Below are 6,550 nucleotides of genomic sequence, written 5' to 3' on the forward strand. Positions count from 1 at the left end.
CAGGGGGGGGGTCTCTCTGAAACCTCCCCAGTTCGGCTGTTCTCCTTTGTGTCTTGTCGCTGTATACCGGACTGACACGTGATATCGATGTTGATGCGAAGCAAACTTGCGCGTCGGCGTTTACCGAGACGAAAACAGGTTAGAAAGCGTCTCCAAATGAATGAGAGCAGTTTTTCGCTCACGACTCAGATTGTTACACACTTATTCGCTCACAACAGACAGAGACAGAGTAAAGAGTCTGGAACGGCAAGAACAATTGAAGTCAGATTATGTCTGGTTCAGTGGTGACAACGAGGCAGCGGAGGAGGGCGTGATTGGAGAGAGAAGGAAAAATCATTAGTTCTCCTCCTTTCATGTTGATTGCATATGATTGAGACAAAAAGAACATCTAACAGGACCCTTCGATTGTTTAAAAATATCACCGCTCAGATATGTAGTTTCCAATGGACTGCGCTGAAGAATACGAACATCTGGCCTTCTCTTTGTTGTGAAAATGAATACGATCCAACTCAAAACGATCTGACATAAATAGGCTTATTGACCGTGAATGATTTTCCTCTTCCCTCGTTTTTCGTCAATTCTGTCAGCGCAACATATTCTTCAATGGAACGGGTCAGCATTAAATTAAACCTCAACCAGTTTCCAATAGTAATTAACTTGAGTATATCGCAGGGCTATTATTCACATCTAAGTAACCTTTTAATAGCAGTACTCTTTAAACCCCACTGCAGGTAATGACTTTAAAGAGGCCTTATTAAAAGAGAAATGGTAATGAGCTTTAATAAAGCAGAGCAACTCTGAAATGAAGAAGCATTTTGTATAGAGGAGGACACAGGGACCAGTGTCTGAGCTTCATTAATGAGAATGATGATCCCAGCAGTCCCTCTTCAGTGTGTACATGAAGTTAACATTAACCATGATGGAGGACAGATCTATCCAAGTGGAGAGAGAAATGGATTCTTCTAATCAGAAAAGAGGAACCTGAGTAAATTCAATAAAAGGAAAGTCCTGATAACACAATTCATGTGATCTGCGAAGCAGCGGAGACTTATGGGACGGTTCTCGCCCAGTAATTATGGCGCAACCCGGAAAACGGTGACATTATATAAAAATGGATGTGAATCAAACTGAATGTCAGGGCTGAATTTTTGTCCAACGTTATTGTTCGGGGCTCTATTTTTGCTCTTTAATTTGGCAAAAGTTAATTAGGCTTCAGATGTATGATGTATATTTATAATTGTGAGCCTGGAAGCAAAGCACAATTATGGGAATGAATTGCCGTTTTAATTTATTTATATCCTCTGCTTCTCGCAGTTTTGGCAAAGCATGAAAAGTTTAGAGCGCTGAAGAAGAAGAAGAAGAAGAAGAAGAAGAAGAAGAAAAAAACAACGAGGAAATAAAACCGGTAATTCTCTGATTTAACATTCGCCAATTCACAAGACAAGCAATTAAAGAAAAACACAGAGAAAACTGAGAGAGAAAACAAGGGAGGCAGAAGAACATAATGAAATCAATCTTCTCCAAACAGCTGGAGTTGAATTCCAGCTGACACGAGCACCTGGAATTGCTGCCGGGTACCAACCATAGGCCTGGAGAAAGCTGCTACACACACACACACACACCCACAACCGTGTTCGCTCTTGGTGGCACTTTGACTGGCACCCCCCGCTGCCTCGTCCTCCCGCCGCGAAACGTCGCAGAACGCTGCGGTGACGTTCCTCCGACTAATTAAAGGGATGATTTGTGCAACGCTGACTTTTTATTTAATTAATCACCTGCACAAAGCCATAAAAAGCCATCATTTAAAAAGATTCCTGTTAGTTTGCCATGTGCCTAATAGATTATGGTACATTAAAGAAGTGACATGATGATGTATTTTAAAATATGGCCACCTTGCCAGGCTGGCAAACTTCCCAACTTTTTTTTTTTTTGGAGAGGGTTCCCATTGATACAAATGAAGTGTCAACACTTGCAAAAGCTTGCAAACGGATCCTTTTACCTATTAGGACAACTCGCTTTGTATAAGTGCAGGATTTTTTTTTTTTTTTTTTTTTTTTTGCTGCTGCTCTGTTCTGTTAGACTCTCATGTAAATATGAATTAATGATTATACAAGAAGTGAACAAAAGCTCTCTGTCTGGTCCTTCTCCTGCGACATGTATTAATTAGTTCAGAAGAAAACAAGTTCATTTGCGAGATGAAGAATTTGAGTTATGCGTGTGTTGAGAGCGTGTTTGCGCACACATGAATGTGTCTCTCTCGAGTGATGCATGTGAAATTGTAAATGAATTTATTTTAAGTTATTTAATATAGTGGAAGTTTTCAATTGCTATTTTAGTTATATTTTTAATTTGTGTGTGTGTGTGTGTGTGTGTGTGTGTGTGTGTGTGTGTGTGTGTGTGTGTGTGTGTGTGTGTGTGTGTGTGTGTGTGTGTGTGTGTGTGTGTGTGTGTGTGCTTGTTTGTATGATTTATGAAGACACAAATTTGTATAATGACATGGGTATTACACTGGTATTACAATGTTAAAGTGGTTTATGAGGACATTTCATGAGTCCTCGTAATTAAAATGGCTTAAAAACATACTAAATAATGTTTTATTAAAAGTGCAGAAAGTTGTCTGTGATGAGTAGGTTTAGGAGTAGGGTTAGTGTAGTGGAATAGAATACACACTTTGTACAGTATAAAAACCATTACGCCTATGGAATTTCCTCATAATGATAGGTGTGTGTATGCGTGTAATTAAAATTCATTGTGCGTGTATAAGCCTACCTGGCAATAAATCTCATTCTGTCTGCTATCTCTTTGATAGTTGTTGTGTGTATTAATGCTCTATTCAAAATGAGAAAAATGGAAATATACTTCCTTTTTAAATTTAATTGTATTAATATATTAATCCATTCATATAGCATACATGCCAGGATACATATAAACAATTTTAGACACTTAATTCACTATTAAATATATTTGAATGTCATTGTATTAAAACAAATAATAGTACTCCCACTTCTCAAGCAATAAATAAATACATTTTACTGAACTCACTGCTGACACGACACTTCTGTGACTAAACAGCCCAAAAAAGGTAACACACAAACAATAAATACAACGTTACACACAATTCTGGAAATTTCACTAACAAATAACACACTTGCAAACCTATTTTTCATGATTTTTTAGTCTCTTCAAGTACTTCAACGCAAACCTGGTCAGAATTCACCCAGCAAGAAATCATAAAAAAATATATAGATCTCAGAACTAACAGAACTCTGAGCATTTTCATCTGTGGTTTTAACCAGCTTTAGTGTAAAATTCATTTTTAGTGGATGTATGACGTATTATAAATCATACTTTTGAAAATGTAAATAAAAACACAGTATTCTCTGTAAAGGTTATGTTTAGGGCTAGGGTCATGGTTAGGTTATATAATGTAAAGTTTGTAAAGTATAAAAAGAATTTTGTCTACGGAAAATCCTCATAAAACACAAAAACCCAACATGTGTGTGTGTGTGTGTGTGATCATATAAATTCAGAGTTTTTTTTTTGTTTGTTTGTTTGTTTTCCTGAGAAGTGGGTATGCAATATTACAATAATTTGTCATTCACATATCTTTAATAGTGAATGCCTAAAAATGTCCAGATATATTCTGGTATGTGCTATAGGAATGAATTAATAGATATAGTAATACAATTAAACTTAAAAACTGAGTATTTATCTATTGTTGTTGTAGGCCTAGTTGTTGTTAAATAGCATTCAACCCAACTACACAACCAAAGTTGGGTTGAAAATGGACAAACCCAGCAGTTTGGTTAAATGTTTGCCCAACATGCTGGGCAGTTTTATTTAACCGAACTATTGTTTAAAAGTTACTATATGGTTGACTTAAAATTAAGCCAAAATATGGTGGAAATTAAAAATCAGACATATTTACTGGAGTCAACAATACACTCTAAAAAATGCTGGGTTAAAAACAACTCAAGTTGGGTTGAAAATGGACAAACCCAGCGATTGGGTTGTTTTAACCCAGCAGTTGGGTTAAATGTTTGCCCAACATGCTGGGCAGTTTTATTTAACCCAACTATTGTTTGAAAATGACTATATGGCTGACTTAAAATGAATCTAAAATGAAATTAAAATGTTCATTTATTAAACATATTAATAAATGTTAATTTTCAAGATATTTTGGGTTCATTTTAAGTAAGCAATACTGTAATTTTTAAACAATAGTTGAGTTAAGTAAAACTACCCAGCAGGTTGGGTAAACATTTAACCCAACTGCTGAGTTAAAACAACCCAATTGCTGGGTTTGTCCATTTTCAACCCAACTTGGGTTGTTTTTAACCCAGCATTTTTTAGAGTGTAATAATCAAAAGGTGAACATTTATTAATAAGCAATTTAATAAATGTTTAATTGTAATAAATGTTCATTTATTAAACATCAATAAATGTTCATTTCCAACATATTTTGGGTTCATTTTAAGCAAGCAATACAGTAATTTTTAAACAATAGTTGAGCTCGATACAACTACCCAGAAGGTTTGGCAAAATTTAACCCAACCACTGGGTTTGTCCATTTTCAACCCAACTTGGGTTGTTTTTAACCCAGCGTTTTAGTGTAATATCTTTCAAAGTTAGGCTAAAGTTTCATCTTTCCCAACCTGATCTCTTAAGTTAATATCTCAGATTTCCATGTTCAACGTCACACAACCTGTCTATAATTATCTTAAAAACAGTAATTAACCATAAATATTTGTTCAGCTCCCTTCACGAGAGCAGTGTGTGAAACAGAGGACTAATGTAATTTGGTTTCCAGCCTATCAAGATTAATTTAGCATAGGACATGATGAATGCAGCTGTGGCTGCGTCTGCGATGCATCAGTGTCAGGAGGGCCACTTCGCCCAGATTTTTCACACCGGTCCAGCGTTTGGAGAGACAGAGTGCGGTATTAGTCATTGTTTTTGGGGAAGAGGCCCGCACACACTGATTTACTGCCAGACGACGTTCAGCAGAGGAGGCGCCATTAGCCTTGACAATCCTTTAAAGCTATAAAAAATTCAGACTGTGTGAATTTGATTAGCATCTCTCTTGCTTGGTGGGAAGCCGAGCTGAGCTTGTTTTATCTGGGTGGTATTGAAATTGACACACTTTTTCCCCCGCGCCGTGCCAGTAATACTCCAGCGGTGGCATTTACCTGATTTGAAGAAGATTGAAGAACAGGACAGGAGAGGAGCAAGCGAAATACCCTCTTCACTGAAAACGACTCCAGAAGATGCAGATGTAGAGCACCTGCTGAACGAAACAACACGAGCGCCGAAACAATCACAAAATAAGCTATTTGTTTGTGAATTTAAGAACACATTAAGTCTGTCTAGCTCGAAGCAGTAGCAAGGGGTATATTACCTGCTCTGAAAATGATGAAGAGAAATCGTTTTACAAAGAAATGATAAAAAGCGCCTTGAGCGAGCTGCAGAACTAGGGTGCCCGCACACAGGGAAGATGAGCGGGCCTGATTAAAATTTCCATCTTTATCACCAGGCGATCACCCCCGTGACGATTGTGCCTCACGTGCATAACGCTGCCACTCCTGAGGATATTGATAACTTTTATATGATTGTTGTAAAAAGCCTTTCTTTAAGAAAATGTCACTTTTTCCCCTCTCTCTGTTCGCACTCTCTGTTTTGTCTCCTTCTGAGGTGCTGTCTATAGAGACATATGAGAGAACAGAGGCAATCGCCTGTCAAGGCTGATACTCACTTCCTGTGGAAATATGATGTTGAAATACTCCCCGAGCAGATAAGTGTCTTTACACATGAGCAGCACATTTGATTGCCTTCTGCAGCGAGAACAGAAAGTGGATTACAACTCTCTCTTTCTTACTCTTGCTTGCATGCTCACACACATGAGACAGAGAGAGAGAGAAAGAGAGAATAGCTCTTTCTATCTCAGCATGAATGCATCTTGCCCAATTGTAATGTTCCTCCTTTGCACTCATTCACTTTTTCTCTCTAATGAACACATGGAGACATAGAAGACGGAATATGACCTGCCCTTCACAACTGGAAGAGCTCAGTGCTCAAGAACATAATGTGTAGCCAATATTAAAGTAATAGTTAACCTAAAAATAAATATTCTGTCATTTTTATTTTTTTAGTTCTTAAAGGAATAGTTCACCTAAAAATCTGGTAAAAATGTTACAATAAGGTTCCATTTGTTAACAATTGATGTTAAAGGGTTAGTTCACGAAAAAATCATTAATTTACTCACCCTAGTGTCGTTCCACATCCGTAAGACCTTCGCTCACCTTCGGAACACAAATGAAAATATTTTTAATGGAATCTTTCTGTCCCTCCATAGAGATCCAATGCAACTACCACTTTCAAGGTCCAGAATGGTAGGAAATTTATCATTAAAGTGCTCCATGTGACTCCAGTGTGTAATCTCGTAGAATATATACGCCAAAATGAGTTTTTCGTGTGCATATGATACGCACTTTATGGCGTATTATACGTACGAAACCCCCACCCCCATCCTAACCAAGAGCGTGTCATATAC

This window comes from Chanodichthys erythropterus, chromosome 9 (genome assembly GCF_024489055.1).
Source record: "Chanodichthys erythropterus isolate Z2021 chromosome 9, ASM2448905v1, whole genome shotgun sequence".
NCBI lineage: Eukaryota > Metazoa > Chordata > Actinopteri > Cypriniformes > Xenocyprididae > Chanodichthys > Chanodichthys erythropterus.